Source organism: Apium graveolens, chromosome 11, assembly GCF_009905375.1.
Source record: "Apium graveolens cultivar Ventura chromosome 11, ASM990537v1, whole genome shotgun sequence".
In the NCBI taxonomy this organism is placed as follows: Eukaryota; Viridiplantae; Streptophyta; class Magnoliopsida; order Apiales; family Apiaceae; genus Apium; species Apium graveolens.
Window position 1 is genome coordinate 41,549,027 of NC_133657.1, and position 19,821 is coordinate 41,568,847.

The window sequence follows — 19,821 nt, forward strand, 5'->3', positions numbered from 1 at the left end:
TCGCTGATAATTATTCACATAATGAACAGATTCGTTGACAAGAGAACACTGATCCGTAGCATGAGAACCTGCACAAAGCTCACAAACCATAGCTATTTGATTAACTCCATACGTAGCCAAAGAATCAACCTTCATTGATAGCGCTTGGAGCTGGGCTGCAATAGCGGTGGCTGCATCAACTTCCAGAATACCTGCTACCTTGCCTGATGTCATCCTCTGAGTTGGGTTTTGATGCTCATTTACAGCCATCGTCTCAATAAGATTGTACGCCTCAGTATAGCTTTTAGCCCATAAGGCGCCTCCAGCTGCTGTATCGAGCATGGGCCGAGATTGAGCCCCCAAACCATTATAAAAACCAGTGATTACCATCCAATCCGGCATTCCATGATGTGGACATTTTCTCAACATTTCCTTGTAGCGTTCCCAAGCCTCGCACATAGATTCTGTAGGTTGCTGCGCAAACTGAGTAAGAGCACTCCTCATAGCAGCAGTCTTTGCCATTGGATAAAACTTCACCAGAAACTTTTGCGCAAGATCTTGCCACGTAGTGATTGACCCAGCTGGTTCAGAATGTAACCAGTCTTTAGCCTTATCCCTCAGTGAGAATGGGAAAAGCCTCAACTTGATAGCCTCATCAGTCACGCCATTATACTTAAAAGTGCTGCAGATCTCGACAAAATTCCTTATGTGCATGTTGGGGTCTTCAGTTGCCGTTCCTCCAAAAGAAACAGAATTCTGCACCATCTGAATAGTGCCCGGCTTGATTTCAAAGGTGTTAGCTTGAATAGCCGGATGAAGGATGCTTGACTGAATGTCATCAATTTTAGGCCGAGAAAAATCCATAAGAGCTGGATCAGCTTGAACAATATGATCTCCCATGTTTACTGGTTCTTTCTGCTCAGTTCCTGAATCCGAATCCTCAAAATCTAACTTCTCCGGTGTATCAAGAACTTCGTCTTTCTCCTCAGCTGTATCTAAGGTCCTCTTGCGAGCACGAGAACGAGTTTGCATAAACGTTTGCTAAAGTACCTGAAACACAACCGAAAAGAGTAATTAACTACTACGTCCTAATCACTGAGTCCTAATGACCAATGATGGTAAGTACATAAACTAAACAAATACGCCGAGTCCCCGGCAGCGGCGCCAAAAACTTGTTAGGGCGAAATCACGTACTAATATTCACGCAAGTATACGCGTTCGCAAGTAATATAGAATACTTTCTAGTTCGTTCCCTCAGAGACTCAGACTAATTTATTGTCTAATTTAACTCACTCACCAATGTATGATTACTTCTCAATGTTAAGATAATAACACTTAAAATTGTTGATTAAATATTAACTATAATTAACTACTTAATTAACCACTTAACTAACACTTCAATTTATCAATAATAAAATACTCATGAGATCACAACTTCATTATTACTTCCTTCTATAGCCATTATTATTACCTTTAGCATGTGATAGTGATGATATTAATCGAATAACACAAAACTGATAAAAGCCAACTTTCATTGTACTAATACCATTCTACCAAACATCCACAATTAAGATAGAAATTGAATAGTCATCAATTATGTTGAGTTCCTATATGTCTACAGAAATTGACAACACAACGATTTAAGCACAAGTTATTCCTTTTGATTACATAGGGCAAATAAAACTGTTAGAGTTACCCACTAATCATGCACAACGTACATGAACCTATGCTAGCATGACAAGTTCTAAATCTCAAGATCCACCGTCGCTTCACAAGAGATTAACACCCTATCTTATATGTTCGCGACGCACATAAGACGAATACGCACAACCAATACTAGATATCATGCAATCATCACACACTAAAGTATTAAACAATTAACTAAAGAATTCCATAGTAAATCCGTTGCAACCCCATGATCACGATTAGCCCATAATAGAACTTATCGCCATCATGGGTTCATATGAAATCATGATAAACGAACACAAGAAAATAACAACTAAACTAATTATATTAAAACAGAGTACGTCACAAGAGTAAATAAGTCAAAGCAAGAAAACTAGCATCCAACGTTACAACGAAACAAGAATCACAAGAATATATGCTTCCTCTTCGTTGCTGTGTGCTAAATCGGTCTTCTTCCTTATCTCCTTCGCTTCTTGCAAAACACAATCTAAAACATAATCCCCTCTTAATACTCTGTGAAAAACGTCTCAAATCTACTTATATAATAGTCCCATAAAACTCAGATTACATAGAAGTTGGAAGCCAAACAGAAGTAGAAGTCTAAAACAATATATTATTTTCCCCGACCCTGCGCGGCCGCTCAGCATTTCTGTGCGGGCGCGCAAGGCTGCTGCGCGGCCGCTCAGCATTGCTGCGCGGGCGCGCAGGACCCTACTGGAAAATTTCCAGGTTTGCTCCGTTTCTTCGCCGTAATCTGCCCGTTCTTTTCCTCTCGCAATGGTGAACACATGCCAAGGCTTATTCTTGATGATTCCTCCTCCGAAATGCAACTAATACCCTGAAATGCATAAACACTAGAAAAACGCATCAAATACACAAAATACTTGATTTCAAGACACCAATTTAAGCCATTTTAAGACGTTCTAAGTGGTATAAAATGCCACTTATCACTTGGCTTGTGCTATTGCTGCGTTGTTATCACAATACAACACAATAGGCTCTTCAACGCTAGGAACAACTCCCAACTCAGAAACAAATTTCCTCATCCAAACGGCTTCTTTTGCAGCCTCACTTGCAGCTATATATTCTGCTTCCGCTGTGGAGTCAGCCGTTATAGACTGTTTGGAACTCTTCCAACTTATCGCACCACCATTCAGAGTAAACACGTACCCTGACATGGATTTGCTATCACTTTCTAATTGAAAACTAGAGTCAGTATAACCCTCTATTTTCAACTCAGATTCACCACCAAAAACAAGAAAAATGTCCTGAGTCCTTCGCAAGTACTTAAGGATGTTTCTCACTGCTTTCCAGTGGTCTTCACCTGGATTGGACTGATATCTGCTTGTCAGACTAATTGAATAAGCAACATCAGGCCTAGTACACAAAATCGCGTACATGATAGATCCTATTGCTGAAGCATAAGGAATCTTACTCATACGCTCTCTTTCCATAGGTGTCTTAGGAGACATTTTCTCGGAAAGGGCCACTCCATGGCTCATCGGTATGAGACCTCTTTTGGAGTTTACCATGCTAAACCTTTTAAGCACTTTCTGGATGTATGTACCCTGGGTAAGACCTATCATTCTTCTAGATCTATCTCTATAGATCTTCATACCGAGAATGTAGGATGCTTCTCCCAAGTTCTTCATGGTGAAGTTCTTTGATAGCCATACTTTGACTGATTGTAGCATCGGTATATCATTTCCTATAAGAAGTATGTCATCCACATACAATACAAGAAATGTTACCGCGCTCCCACTAACCTTCTTGTAGACACATGGTTCATCTATGTTTTTGATAAAACCAAACTCTTTGATTGTCTCATCAAAACGGATGTTCCATCTACGAGGAGCTTGCCTTAAACCATATATGGTTCGCAGCAGCTTACACACTAGGTGTTCATTTGCCTTGGAAAGAAAACCCTCTAGCTGTGTCATATACACTTCCTTCTCAAGTTCCCCATTGAGGAAGGCCGTTTTCACGTCCATTTACCAGATCTCATAGTCGTAGTAAGCAGCAATCGCAAGCAAAATCCGAATTGATTTTAACAGGGCTACATGCGAAAAAGTTCCATCAAAGTCAATCCCTTGCCTTTGTTTGAATCCTTTTGCCACGAGCCTGGCCTTATAGGTCTCCACCTAGCCATCTGCTCTAATCTTTCTTTTGTAAACCCACTTGCACCCAATAGGCTTAACACCTTCAGGCGCCTCAACCAGAGTCCATACTTGGTTGGTATACATAGATTTCATTTCGGATTTCATGGCACTATGCCATTTCTCTGAGTCAACACTACTCATAGCCTCATTATAGGTCACAGGGTCGTCATCATCAATGATTGACAACTCATTGCCATTCTCAATGATAAGGCCATAATACCTCTCAAGTTGGCGAGACACTTTCCCTGTCCTACGAATGGGCTGTTCTACAGAAGGTTGTTCAGTCTGAACAGGTGTTTCCACTTGATCCATAGTAGTTTGTGTTTCTTGAACTTCATCAAGTTCAATTTTTCTCCCACTGTTTCCTTCAAGGATAAACTCCTTTTCCAAGAAGGTAGCATGTCTGGAGACAAACACCCGATGATCGGTGTAAAAGTAATACCCCAAAGTCTCTTTAAGATATCCCATAAAATTACATTTTACGGATCGAGATTCCAGCTTATCTGGGTCAACTTTCTTGACATAAGCTAGACATCCCCAAATCTTAACGTGTTTAAGACTCGGTTTCCTTTCTTTCCATATCTCATATGGAGCTTGAGGAACAGATTTGGAAGGCACCTTATTCAGTAAATATGCTGAGGTTTCCAATGCATAACCCCATAGGAATACTGGAAGATTCGTATAGCTCATCATGGACCGAACCATGTCTAACAAAGTTCGATTTCTCCTTTCAGATACCCCATTTAACTGTGGAGTATATGGAGGAGTCCACTGGGAGACTATACCATTTTCTTTGAGATAATCTAGAAACTCTCCATTCAAGTATTCACCACCTCGATCTGATCGAAGAGTTATAATACTGTGTTTGGTTTGTTTCTCCACTTCATGTTTATATTCTTTGAACTTTTCAAAGGCTTCAAACTTGTGTTTCATCAAATACACATATCTGAATCTAGATCTATCATCTATGAAAGTAATGAAGTACGAAAATCCACCCATAGCTTGCGTAGACATTGGTCCACATACATTTGTGTGTACCAATCCTAGCAAATCTGCAGCCCTCTCTCCATGTCCACTAAATGGAGATTTGGTCATTTTACCCAATAGACAAGACTCGCATGTAGGATATGATTCAAAATCAAAGGGGTCAAGTAACCCATCCTTATGCAATGTCCGCAGTCTATTTTCACTAATATGACCTAGCCTACAGTGCCATAAATAGGTCAGATTTTCATCATCTCGTTTTCTTTTATTAGTTTGTTCAATCTGAAGTAAATCATGCTCTACGTCACATACATACAGACCATTATTTAAAATACCACGTCCATAAAGAACATTATCTCTAAGGATAGAACATTCATTATTCTTAATAATAAATGAAAAACCATCCAAATCCAATATAGGAATAGAAACAATATTCCTCACAATAGAGGGAACGTAATAACAATTATTCAAAATAATAGTCTTGCCTGTAGGCATATGTAAACTAAATGATCCTACAGATATGGCCGCAACCCTTGCTCCATTGCCCATACGTAGAATCACCTCATCTTTTTCAAGAGTCCTACTTCCCTTTAGTCCTTGCAACGAATTGCAAATATGAAAACCACAGGCGGTATCTAATACCCAAGTAGAAATTTGACCTAGTGACATATTTGTTGGGAACCACAGACTTAGGGTGTTACTACATTTTACGATAAAGATTACGAAAAGAGGATTACCTTGTTAATGGTTGATTCCACGCTCTTCTATTGTGTTCCCAAATTCCCTTGAGCGAAGTGTGGCCTCCTTCTTCTCAAGTTATCCTCTCTTCTTGCTCCTTGGTGGCTACAATATGTTTTCACACAATTGCCAAGGAAGAAGAGAATAAGAATATATATAGGCTACAATAGGGACCATGGATAATTAGGTTGGGCCTTCTAATTACATCTTGAGCCTAGCCCAATGTAATTAAATATTAATTCAATCCACTAAAGAATTAATATTTGCACTACCTTTCCTAATACCGTAATTTAATTAATTCGGTTCCAATATTATTTGCTTATTAAATTCCCCATGTTTAAAATATCATATGTCCATTAATTAAATAAATTACTGATAATTTATTTAATTAATATCTTTTATCCTTGATCATCCACTCAACCTTTATTTAATTATGCCAGAATAAATTCCACCTGCAGGGTTTCACATAATTAAATCTTTTTGAGCTTTCAAGGGGACATCATTAACCTGAATATTATCAGGATATGGATTCCTTCAATAAATAATATCCACCATGTATATAATTCCATCACCCAAAATATAATGATATAATTCAAAAGAATTATTTCATATATAAATCAAAGCATGTAAATAATATACACGTGTCAATTACTATTTCCGGATTAAGAACCTAAGCATTAATAATAACATAGAATCTTAGTTCTCCTTCTTAATCAGTATTAAGGGAACAATTCTAAATTTGATCCTGTTCAATATACACAAAGTATACTAGTATTATTTATTAGTCAATATAAACTAATCTAAATAATACTACAGCCATACTAGTGGATTGTCCAACACCACATGTGCTGTGAACCTTATTATATTATATAACCGTATTTAACAATCTAATATTCTGTATCCCATTTGATACTAGATTGTTCACAATATATAATATTAGACAACATGTAAACATTCAAATGATTCTCAAATAAATTGGCCAGAAATAAATGTACATACTTCAAATAAATATTTTCAGTATACACTAACAATATTAACTTCGATCATGAACATGCCTGAATCAGAAGCGATAGTCTTACTACCCTTCTTCTTCTTCAATTCTGCAAGGTAAACCTTACAGTTCCTCTTCCAGTGCCCCAACTTGTTACAGTGAAAACAAACAGCTAAATTAGGACCAGTCAACTTGTGAGCATCTAGTATTCTCCGGAGTGATAGTGCAGAAGACATGACGAATATAGTAAATCTGTAAATGATAAACACATAACAACACTTAGCAAATATTCAATTTCATTTCAAAACATTATATGAACCGGGTCTTTATTCATAAGTGTCTCCCACTAGTTTATCTAATTTATTCAACCCCTAAGTGAAAATTAAGCATTCATAATGCTAGTGGGAATAGGGATCCTACATTCCATCACACAACCTCGGTTGTAGCACGAAATGTCATGTGATGTTCAATAGGCAGACAACTCTTATCAATTACATCTTATGTTATTCCCTAATATAACTTTAGCCTCTTGAATAATTGAGTCACGACTGTGGCACGACAAACTCCTAAGTCAAGTCTAACCCAACATTTCATACAATTGAATCAGTCTCCAACGGCCCACGACTGTAGCACGTAACGACCTTTAGATTCTAATTCAATGTACACATCTCTATGTAATAGACAAGTATTTCTTATTTCGAAATCAAAGCCCTCGGCTGTAGCACGAAATGACAATGATTTAAAAATAAGAACCACTTTCTACCATGTTGGAAGGCTATGACTGACACAAGCCCGTTGTGTCATTGGCCAATTACTACTTGATATTATTTAATTTTAGAGGGATTATATTACGTTACAATCATAATCATATTATAAAGAAATTCTTCCTTTTTAAATTAAAATTTTCAAATCAATAATCGATAATCAGATGATTCCCAGATCGGGTGGAGCATTGTCAAGAGGCGTCACTTAATAACCCTTTCTTACAGATAGAAATCTGTTATTGACATAATCATCCTTTCTCTCAATATTGAAAATTCATATTCAATTACGTGTTTCATAAACACAAGAATCTCATGATCGTATTCATAATATTTATATTAAGGTCATGAAATAATTTCACTATACTAGATTCTCTAACAAACGCCTTATGTTAATTAAGTTCACCTAAATCTATCATCGCATGATAAACTAAGCATATATCACATATATAAGCATGAATAAATGTCAAGGTAGGCATGTTACATCATGTAGCATATTACTCTAAGCATTATACATCTCTATGTACCACATGAAGCATTTAAAAGGTAATTAAAACAATTAAAATATGCTTTAAAACACTTTCGGGAATATAAACAGTTCAAAACTTTTATATAAATTAAAATTTGATCACTTCATTAGAACCGTCTCGGAAAAACGAATCCAACGATATATTGCACGCCCAAAACGGAGTTACGAAACTCCCAGAAATCAAATTAAAATAAAACAGATGGGCTGTAACGCATTACAGGATCGCGTTACAAGCCCTGTAACGCATTCCGGTAATGCGTTACAACCCTTTTAAGCCATTAAAAGGTGTAACGCATTCCATGAATGCGTCACAGGGTGTAACGCATTCTCAGAATGCGCGACACCCCTTCCCGCGTGCGCTGCAGCAGCCACCGACTCCTTTCCCCCTTTTTTTTATTAACTAAATCAACAGCCGCCGCACTGTTACACCGAACGCCGTGCCACCTTTAATGTCAGTACAGCAGAACACCAGTACTGTCCTTTTCTTTAATCAGCAGCAATCAAAAAACATATATATACATAACAGATTATATATATATATATATATATTTAATTACGAATTTAATTAAAACAACTTCAAAAATTCATAACAATTAATCCATAGATCATAAAATTATGAAAAAATACCCAAACGATCTACAACACTTGTAAAACCCAGATCTACAGTCAAAATAATTCTGAGAAATAATTTCTAATCAGTCATAATTAATCCATGATATAACTTGTAAAAATCATAATTAATTCATACAAGCACATAAAATTCTGAAATTTTTACCACAGATCTATATGCATACAACCTATGCTCTGATACCATTGTAGGATTTTATCTATCACGGAAGCATGGTAAAACAATTTTACATATATAAAATCCATATAATATGCATACAGATCGTAAATAAAATCGAGGGATCGATTTCTAACCTTTAAAAACAATCCAAGAACAACGAGCGGAGATCCTTAGCAGCTGCTCCTCAAGTGTGAAGCACTCCACCGGTATCCACCAAGAAAACGATGTAATGAAGGAGGAGGAGGTGGAGAGAATTAGGGTTTGTAAATCTTTGGGTTGAGGCAAAAATAGGGTTTATAATAGTATATTTATAGGCAAAATTTTCAGCTGAAAATTTTCCCATAAATTATTATTATTATTAACCCTTTATTATTCTCACTAATAATTAAAACACCTTTTAATTATTAATCCTTTTTCTAAACACTTTAGAAATAATTCTCTCTCTTGATTTAATTTCCAAAAATTAAATTCTTAATTAATAATATTAAGAACTTTTCTTATTTAATTTATAATAAATTAAATCTCATTTAATCAATTATTAAATTTTCCAATTAATTATTTATTTCATAAATAAATAATAATCAGCCATTATTAATTAATTACTCCACCATTAAATCATTCTCTTTTATGGTGTGACCCTGTAGGTTCAATATTAAGCCGGTAGTAGAAATAAATAATAATAAAACTATTTTATCATTATTTATAAAAATTCTCTAATATATTAAATATGATTAATTAATTAATCATATTTATTCTACATCGTGAGGGATAATTCTCAGCATATCGCGACTATCCGGATAATACGAATTCATTGCTTAGAATACCAAGAACCTATTCAGTGAATAGTTACCGTACAATTAATTCCTTCTACCCTACAATGTCACGATTAAATATAAGGCATGGAACTTGTGTCAAGCCTATCTTATTTAATCACTTGCTTTCCCATTCACTATGCTTAGTTCTATTTAATGTAAATTAGAAACTCCTTTATAATTTCATTCACTCTGGCCAGAGATTCCTGAACTAGCATAAGTGGATTAGCATTGAACATTCTCTTCCTTCACAGGAAGGGGTAGATCCTCTACTGATCATACACTATCTTCGTGTACAAATTCCTATACCCAGTAGAGCCCTTATAATTGTCCCTGGAGACTAAGAACTAAACCAAAGCATAGTTCAGTGTACACAAGATGACTATGATGACCTCAAGTCTAAGGCTACTTGTACAACTATCACTATGTGAACAACTGCTCACACGTGAGTGAACTCCATCAGTTGTTCAGCTGTGTGAGTCATGTTCAGTGAACTTATTCTATTATAAGCACCTACATACTAGCTATAGTGTCACCACATAAATGTCTATGAGAACAGACATCCTTCATAATGAAGAAAGCATAGTATGTACCGATCTTTTCGGATTATTAATTACCAGTTAGTAATCCTACGACCAGGAACTATTTAAGTTTAGAGTTATCATCTTTTAGGTCTCATTATTATGATCTCATCATAATCCATAAAAAGCTTTACTTTAAACTGTGGTATATCTTATTTAAACACTTAAAATAGATAGATTAGGGTTTGTAAATCTTTGGGTTGAGGCAAAAATAGGATTTATAATAGTATATTTATAGGAAAAATTTTCAGCTGAAAATTTTCCCATAAATTATTATTATTATTAACCCTTTATTATTCTCACTAATAATTAAAACACCTTTTAATTATTAATTATTTTTCTAAACACTTTAGAAATAATTCTCTCTCTTGATTTAATTTCCAAAAATTAAATTCTTGATTAATAATATTAAGTACTTTTCTTAATTAATTTATAATCAATTAAATCTCATTTAATCAATTATTAAATTTTCAATTAATTATTTATTTCATAAATAAATAATTATCAGCCATTATTAATTAATTACTCCACCATTAAATCATTCTCTTTTATGGTGTGATCCTGTAGGTTCAATATTAAGCCGGTAGTAGAAATAAATAATAATAAAACTATTTTATCATTATTTATATTAATTCTCTAATTCATTAAATATGATTAATTAATTAATCATATTTATTCTACATCGTGAGGGATACTTCTCAGCATATCGCGACTATCCGGATAATACGAATTCACTGCTTAGAATACCAAGAACCTATTCAGTGAATAGTTACCGTATAATTAATTTCTTCTACCCTGCAATGTCACGATTAAATATAAGGCATGGAAATTGTGTCAAGCCTATCTTATTTAATCACTTGCTTTCCCATTCACTATGCTTAGTTCTATTTAATGTAAATTAGAAACTCCTTTATAATTTCATTCACTCTAGCCAGAGATTCCTGAACTAGCATAAGTGGATCAGCATTGAACATTCTCTTCCTTCACAGGAAGGGGTAGATCCTCTATTGATCATACACTATCTTCGTGTACAAATTCATATACCCAGTAGAGCCCTTATAATTGTCCCTGGAGACTAAGAACTAAACCAAAGCATAGTTCAGTGTACACAAGATGACTATGATGACCTCAAGTTTAAGGATACTTGTACAACTATCACTATGTGAACAACTGCTGACACGTGAGTGAACTCCATCAGTTGTTCAGCTGTGTGAGTCATGTTCAGTGAACTTATTCTATTATAAGCACCTACATACTAGCTATAGTGTCACGACAGAAATGTCTATGAGAATAGACATCCTTCATAATGAAGCAAGAATAGTATGTACCGATCTTTGCGGATTATTAATTACCAGTTAGTAATCCGATGACCAGGAACTATTTAAGTTTAGAGTTATCATCTTTTAGGTCTCATTATTATGATCTCATCACAATCCATAAAAAGCTTTACTCTAAACTGTGGTATATCTTATTTAAACACTTAAAATAGATAGATTAGGGTTTGTAAATCTTTGGGTTGAGGCAAAAATAGGGTTTATAATAGTATATTTATAGGCAAAATTTTCAGCTGAAAATTTTCCCATAAAATATTATTATTATTAACCCTTTATTATTCTCACTAATAATTAAAACACCTTTTAATTATTAATCCTTTTTCTAAACACTTTAGAAATAATTCTCTCTCTTGATTTAATTTCCAAAAATTAAATTCTTAATTAATAATATTAAGAACTTTTCTTAATTAATTTATAATCATTTAAATATCATTTAATCAATTACTAAATTTGCCAATGAATTATTTATTTCATAAATAAATAATTATCAGCCATTATTAATTAATTCCTCCACCATTAAATCATTTTCTTTTATGGTGTGACCCTGTAGGTTCAATATTAAGCGGGTAGTAGAAATAAATAATAATAAAACTATTTTATCATTATTTATATAAATTCTCTAATTCATTAAATATGATTAATTAATTAATCATATTTATTCTACATCGTGAGGGATACTTCTCAGCATATCGCGACTATCCGGATAATACGAATTCACTGCTTAGAATACCAAGAACCTATTCAGTGAATAGTTACCGTACAATTAATTCCTTTTACCCTGCAATGTCACGATTAAATATAAGACATGGAACTTGTGTCAAGCCTATCTTATTTAATCACTTGCTTTCCCATTCATTATGCTTAGTTCTATTTAATGTAAATTAGAAACTCCTTTATAATTTAATTCACTCTGGCCAGAGATTCCTGAACTAGCATAAGTGGATCAGCATTGAACATTCTCTTCCTTCACAGGAAGGGGTAGATCCTCTATTGATCATACACTATCTTCGTGTACAAATTCCTATACCCAGTAGAGCCCTTATAATTGTCCCTGGAGACTAAGAACTAAACCAAAGCATAGTTCAGTGTACACAAGATGACTATGATGACCTCAAGTCTAAGGATACTTGTACAACTATCACTATGTGAACAACTGTTGACACGTGAGTGAACTCCATCAGTTGTTCAGCTGTGTGAGTCATGTTCAGTGAACTTATTCTATTATAAGCACCTACATACTAGCTATAGTGTCACGACAGAAATGTCTATGAGAACAGACATCCTTCATAATAAAGCAAGCATAGTATGTACTGATCTTTGCGGATTATTAATTACCAGTTAGTAATCCGACGACCAGGAACTATTTAAGTTTAGAGTTATCATCTTTTAGGTCTCATTATTATGATCTCATCACAATCCATAAAAAGCTTTACTCTAAACTGTGGTATATCTTATTTAAACACTTAAAATAGATAGATTAGGGTTTGTAAATCTTTGGGTTGAGGCAAAAATAGGGTTTATAATAGTATATTTATAGGCAAAATTTTCAGCTGAAAATTTTCCCATAAAATATTATTATTATTAACCCTTTATTATTATCACTAATAATTAAAACACCTTTTAATTATTAATCCTTTTTCTAAACACTTTAGAAATAATTCTCTCTCTTGATTTAATTTCCAAAAATTAAATTCTTAATTAATAATATTAAGAACTTTTCTTAATTAATTTATAATCAATTAAATCTCATTTAATCAATTATTAAATTTGCCAATGAATTATTTATTTCATAAATAAATAATTATCAGCCATTATTAATTAATTCCTCCACCATTAAATCATTCTCTTTTATGGTGTGACCCTGTAGGTTCAATATTAAGCCGGTATTAGAAATAAATAATAATAAAACTATTTTATCATTATTTATATAAATTCTCTAATTCATTAAATATGCTTAATTAATTAATCATATTTATTCTACATCGTGAGGGATACTTCTCAGCATATCGCGACTATCCGGATAATACGAATTCACTGCTTAGAATATCAAGAACCTATTCAGTGAATAGTTACCGTACAATTAATTCCTTCTACCCTGCAATGTCACGATTAAATATAAGGCATGGAACTTGTGTCAAGCCTATCTTATTTAATCACTTGCTTTCCCATTCACTATGCTTAGTTCTATTTAATGTAAATTAGAAACTCCTTTATAATTTCATTCACTCTGGGCAGAGATTCCTGAACTAGCATAAGTGGATCAGCATTGAACATTCTCTTCCTCCACTGGAAGGGGTAGATCCTCTATTGATCATACATTATCTTCGTGTACAAATTCCTATACCCAGTAGAGCCCTTATAATTGTCCCTGGAGATTAAGAACTAAACCAAAGCATAGTTCAGTGTACACAAGATGACTATGATGACCTCAAGTCTAAGGATACTTGTACAACTATCACTATATGAACAACTGCTGACACGTGAGTGAACTCCATCAGTTGTTCAGCTGTGTGAGTCATGTTCAGTGAACTTATTCTATAATAAGCACCTACATACTAGCTATAGTGTCACCACACAAATGTCTATGAGAACAGACATCCTTCATAATGAAGCAAGCATAGTATGTACCGATCTTTGCGGATTATTAATTACCAGTTAGTAATCCTACGACAAGGAACTATTTAAGTTTAGAGTTATCATCTTTTAGGTCTCATTATTATGATCTCATCACAATCCATAAAAAGCTTTACTCTAGAATGTGGTATATCTTATTTAAACACTTAAAATAGATAGAGCCCGCAATAAAAAACAAAACAAGTCTTTTATTAATATCAATAAAATCAAAAAAAATTACATAAAAGTTATTCCTAAATCCTCATACATGATTGGACTTAGGACATATCTCTTTCACAGACTAAATGAAGATTCAACTGAGCATGTGAATCATGAGGATGGAAATTCATCTCATATAACTGAATTTGATGGCACAAACTCAGGGGGAAAGATGAGAAAGTTCTGCTAGTCATGCCAATGGTGAAGAAAATACATAAAATTCAAGTCAACAAAATCACACTAGGAAATAGGATATGAGTCACACAAGAGATGCAATTATTGGTGATCCAAATGTTGGAGTGAGGACTAGAAGTACAACTGCAAATGAATGTCTACAAGCATGCTTTCTTTCACAAATTGAGCCTAAGAAAACTAAGGAATCTCTACTTGATCCTGACTGGATATCTGCAATGCAAGAAGTGCTAAATCAATTTGAAAGAAACAAAGTTTGGAAATTGGTTCCTGCCCCAAAAAATAGAAGCATAATTGGAACAAAGTGGGTGTACAGGAATAAAATGGATGAAAATGGAATTGTAACAAGGAACAAAGTAAGGTTGGTTGCAAAAGGCTACTCACAAGAAGAAGGAATTGATTATGATAAAACTTTTGCTCCGGTTGCAAAACTTGAAATAATAAGGATCTTTCTTGCACTTGCCGCACACTCAAATTTTAAAGTGTATTAAATGGATGTAAAGAGTGCATTCCTTAATGGTGAGTTGGAAAAAGAGGTTTATGTGCAACAACCACCTAGCTTTGAAGATCCAGAATTTTCAGATTTTGTTTATTTACTGCTAAAGGCTCTCTATGGATTGAAGCAAGCACCTAGAGCTTGGTATGACACACTATCAGAATTTTTGCTCAAACATCGATTCACTAGAGGAACAATTGACAAGACTCTATTGTACAAGAAATATGGTGGTGATATGATCCTAGTTCAAATCTATGTGGATGACATCATTTTTGTATCTACATATGAAAAATTAAGTCAAAGATTTTCAAGACTCATTGCTAGTGAATATGAGATGAGCATGATGGGAGAATTAAGTTACTTTCTTGGACTTCAAGTCAGCCAAAGAAGTGGTGGAATCTTCATCAACCAAAACAAGTATATTAAAGATTTATTGAAGAAATTTGGAATGGTTGATTGTTCACCTGCATCAACACCTATGTCTACAGCTACAAAGTTGGATGAAGATAAGAAAGGAAAAAGGGTAGACATTTCATATTATAGAGGAATGATTGGATCTTTGTTGTACTTAACTGCTACTAGACTAGACATTATGTTTGCAACATGTCCATGTGCTAGATTTCAAGTCAATCCTAAGGAATCACATTTGATGGCTGTAAAAAGGATTTTCAGATACTTAAAGGGAACACCAAACTTAGGACATGGTATCCTAAGGGAACATGATTGAAGCTGTTGGATACACAGATGTAGATTTTGCTGGATGCAAGGTTAACATGAAGAGTACTAGTGGAAGCTGTCAATTTCTTGGTCAAAGACTTGTATCTTGGTATAGTAGGAAACAACAATCTGTGTCAACTTCCACAGCTGAGGTTGAATACATAGCTGCTGGAAGTTGTTGTGCTCAAGTGCTTTGGATTAGAAATCAATTAATGGATTATGGCCTAGTGTTAAACAAAATTCCAATTATGTGTGACACTACTAGTGCTATATCTATTGTTACTAATCCAGTTAATCATCCTAGAATTAAGCACATTGATGTAAGGTACCATTTTATAGAGAACATGATGTAAATGGTATTATTGATCTCATTTTTGTTCCAACAGAAAAATAATTAGCTGACATTTTCACTAAACCGTTGGATGAGGCAACTTTCACTAGATTTGTTAGTAAAATTGGAATGTTGAATTATTCATCCTTAAGGCAAGAACTCGGCTAATATGTTGCAGTATATTAATTTCTGATAGATCAAAATTAATTTAATTAATTGGAAACTAACTGAAATATGAGTTACAAATATTTCAGAATTCTATGTATATTTATTTTTCTAAATTTAAAATTCAACTTGGAATTTTTTGAATTCTAAGAAAAACTGTCTAACTGTTAATTTATATTTTCAATATGTAAAATTAATAAAAGACATAACTGAAAAGAACAAAAGTATATAAAGAACTGAGTTCTCGATAAGTCTAAATGACTTCTCGACAAGTGTTTTTCCTGACTTCTCGAAGGACTTTTCGACTAGCCTCATTATGACTTCTCGATAAGTCTTGTAAAGATCTTGATATATGTTTATTAATAAAATTCTCTACAAGTATACATTTTAGACTTCCCGATAACTTAAAACTGAAACAATTTAATAAATGAATTATTTTGGTAAAATACTTTTGATACAAAATTATTCTAATTTTATTTTAATTTATTTAAATAAAAATTGGAAAAATTAAGTCCATTCAGGAAAGTGACATCTCGATATGTATCTATTCATTCACGTGACTTCTCGATAAGCAAATCCCAAACATTTATTTCTACTTCTTGACAAGTCACTTACCTTTTTCTATAAATGCCCAGACATCTCGACATAACCCCTCTTTATGCTTTCGGGATCTTAATTGACCTAGTTTTTGCAAACCTTAACCGCTCTCTCTCATTTTGAGATCTTTCTCTTTCAAATTTCTTACCCACTCAATTTCAAACACTTACGATGGCTGCAAATAATGTTAGAGCTTTCATGCTAAAGGAGGGCACCAACTACTTGGCTTTTACAGATGCTAACCAGGCTCCTAATAGCTTCAAATGTTTTGTGAAGTTTCTTTTTGAGTCATATCTTGTAGGTGCTCTTACTATCAATCCAATCGTGTATCTGGATGTACTCAATGACTTATGGAATTCAGCTTTGGTTAGGATTGTGGTGCATGAGACTCAAGCTGTGTTCTTGATGGTAAACTACTCAATCCAAGGGAAACAAATGGAATTTGATGAGAATGATGTCAACAAGGCCCTGGGAATACCTACTGACAGCATGGTGGATGTACCAACTCAACACTAAATTTATGGATTTCATAAATTACAGTGAGAAGATCAACCTTGCCAGCTTGAACAAGAATCATCTAAGGGGGGAATGGTCATTCTTGTTTGCTTCAATTATGAGAGCCTTCACCTGCAGGAAGAGTGGGTATGACAATATATCCAGTATGGTCCAAAAGCCGGTGTTCTTCATGGCTCACAATAGGCACATTAATGTGGGGCTATTGATCCTGGAAGAACTCAGCACAAGGCTGACAATGCCTTTGGCCACAAGAGGTAAGGAAATTTTCTTTCCTAGATCTATTATGGCTACTTTAATTCATAAAGTTGCAGACATACATTTAATTAATGGTATTGATATGACTAAAATAGGAAATTATAAACAAGTGTCCAAAATTTTATATGGTACACTAATTACAAAGAATAAGGTACTTGTAGGTCTGAGAATCACTAACTTTATGTTAGAGATTCAGGACCTACCCATATTCTATGTCTGACATGAGGTCTAGTACCACATCTAATACAGTTATGGCTCATGTACCTGTGGAAATACAAATACATGAAAACCAACAGGGGCCTTCCATAACTGAGACCCTTCCTTCATTACCACTAGAAGCTAGGAAACCAACCACTTCATCCTCTCAATAGACTGGAGTGAGTAAAAAGAAGAGAAAGCAGACACCCTTGAATGTCATTAATGAGAGTGGTGAAAATCAAACACAACTAGAGTCTAACCTGGTCAAGAAGCCAAAGAAGACTAAGAAAATTGAGCCGGCCACTCAAGAAGCCACCTCTGCATCTTCCCAAAAGGATGCAGTTGTAAAAAAGGGAATTAAACGGAATTTAGGGGCATCCTCTCAACAGGGTGTCTCTATTGAACAAAGCCCTCTCCCTAGTGCAATCTGTAAAGAGTCTGCACCCCAACTTGAGCACTCTCAAGTTGATGAAAGAAGAAATAAGGTTGGCACACACACTGAGAGCACCTCAATTGAAGCTCCCTCATCCATTCAGGGGAGCTTCCAACACTCAATGCTAACATCACAACTCTTTTATATCTCAAATTTCTTCTTCATATAATGAAACACTTGAATCCACTTCTCAGGTGTTTCTAAAATCAAGTGATAGTTCAAGAAACTGTGATCACCACCCAGGAACCACATTTAGATGATGAGAGGCTACTAGCTGGGGTAGACCTTGATGACACCATCAAAACCACCGAGGTTTCATTAGTTTTAGTGAAGACCTTGTGGATGTTACTCAAACACCTTCATGTGCTAAACAATCTTCACAGATTGATAGGTTTGAGGGTACTCCTGAGGGGGAGCTATCTAAATCCTCTTCAATTTAATTGGAGGTTCCTCAAGTAGGGACAACTCCCCTCAAAACTAGTTGAAATTGCAATATCAATTGAAGCTGGGAGTAAAATTTCCAATGATCCAACTATTGGGGAGACAAGTATAGCACATTCAAGTGCCAGTTCTTTGCAAGAAGAACAAGGGTTTGAGGCCATGGTACTTGACAGTAACCTGTTCAAATTCCCTCCAATTCAAATGGAGGTTCTCATTATTGGTGAATAATACATTGTCATAACCTCAGTTCCAACTGTGAGTCAACCGTGACTCTTGTCATAGGGTTACCTACCACCTTTTTCCCCTCCACCTCAAACCAAACAGACATACCATCTACCTCAAACACTACACCACAACCTTCTCACCTCATATCTCAATGGTTGCAGGATGCTCAAGCCCAACCTTCTACAGTTGATGATCTTTTAGTTGAGCAACATGCAGGCCTAACCAATAAAAATCAATAACTCCTCACCACAAATATGTTAAACCAAGACTATTAAGTCATACTACTTTCATACAAGGAGGATGCTGAAGAGCAGCAGGAGAAAATTGCAGATGAAGCATATGATAATGTAGATGCATAGCTCTCAAAGGATTTCACTACTACAATGGATGAGGCCTTAAAAAAATTTAGAGAGGAATATGTCACCATTTTGGGTAGTAATGCTAAGGTTCTCACTCCTCAGGAAGTATATGATGTTGTGATAGAGGTGTACAAAGCATAATTGAAGGCCTTTCATCATATTGGAAGAGCCGTGGAAAATACTCTGGTCAAGCATCAAAATAAAGTAAAGAAATTGGTGAATGACATGATTGATGAGTTGATGCCTACATTTAAAAGCATTAAGACCAAGTTCAATAATTTTTCAGATAAATTTCAAGCCCTCTCTCTCACTCCTATAGAAGAAAATATGTCTAAGCTAAGAAAATCTTTCAAATCTCTGCATGAAGTGATCCAGAATCAAATTACTCAGAACAATGACTCAAAGGTCAAGCTGGATCAACTTTACAAAGCTAGGTTGAACCTTCAGCCTTGGTCATAGAGGAGGTCAAGAATGCTGTGTAGAATTCTGTTGGTTTTTTGGCAACATCAAGCTCACAACAACATTCTACATCAATAAACCTACAAATCCAAAACCTACAAGCTTAAATCTCATCTCTACAGTCTTCTAATGCCTCATTGACAACTCAAGTTTCCCAACTGACAGATTTGGTGCAGAGTCAACAGAATGATATTAAGTCCCTAGTAGACTCCCACAAACACCTCCAAAAGCAAAATTTTGTATCACTGGGAGCTATTATGGGTG

General features: G+C 34.8%; 1 non-coding gene across 1 annotated transcript; it reads left to right on the plus strand.

Moving 5' to 3' along the window:
* Positions 1 to 379: 379 nt before the first annotated feature.
* On the plus strand, positions 380 to 486 carry LOC141698840 (small nucleolar RNA R71). The gene has a single exon (XR_012565340.1). It is a non-coding gene; the product is annotated as a small nucleolar RNA R71 (small nucleolar RNA).
* The last annotated feature ends 19,335 nt before the right edge of the window (positions 487 to 19,821 follow it).